The sequence below is a fragment of the Buceros rhinoceros genome, unplaced genomic scaffold, assembly GCF_000710305.1.
Source record: "Buceros rhinoceros silvestris isolate BGI_N320 unplaced genomic scaffold, ASM71030v1 scaffold13715, whole genome shotgun sequence".
NCBI lineage: Eukaryota > Metazoa > Chordata > Aves > Bucerotiformes > Bucerotidae > Buceros > Buceros rhinoceros.
The window spans coordinates 15,090-15,534 of NW_010414645.1; the positions used below are offsets into that span (position 1 = coordinate 15,090).

At 44.9% G+C, this 445-nt stretch overlaps 1 protein-coding gene across 1 annotated transcript in view; it reads left to right on the top strand.

The window, feature by feature from the left end:
• FMNL2 (formin-like 2) overlaps nt 1-445 on the top strand; it is a gene marked incomplete at its 5' end in the record, with an annotated part of 21,415 nt that overhangs the window by 9,261 nt on the left and 11,709 nt on the right. The gene's annotated exons all lie outside the window — the stretch shown is intronic.

Sequence of the window (445 nt, forward strand, 5' to 3'; positions counted from 1 at the left end):
GGAGGAGGGAAATTAGAAAAGATTTGGATTAGCTCCATGAGGAACTGGCCCACTAGGCAGTTCATGTCCTTTCCTGTCCCAGCATAACCCGGGAGCAGTTAATAATCTACCCTAATGACTGCGCAAGGGGAAGATGCTTTTTTATTTCATGGGTGTTTCAGATGGAAAAAGCCATTTCCTTAATTTCAGGAGTTATTTTGAAATAACCACGTTAACTAAGCAGAGAGTAAAACTCCATTTGGTCTGGATGAGCAGAAGTTGATCAGGTGTGTTCACGTCTTCCAGTTGGATACATACAGGTCTCAAAGTTCAGCTGTACATTGTGTGCGTGCCCCGGTACTCACAGTTCTCCGTTTCAGGCAAATGCTCTTGCCAGTGATTTATTCTTTCTCACGCCCTTGCAAAATGAGCACGGACACACGACTCACCCCTTGCTTTCGAAGTG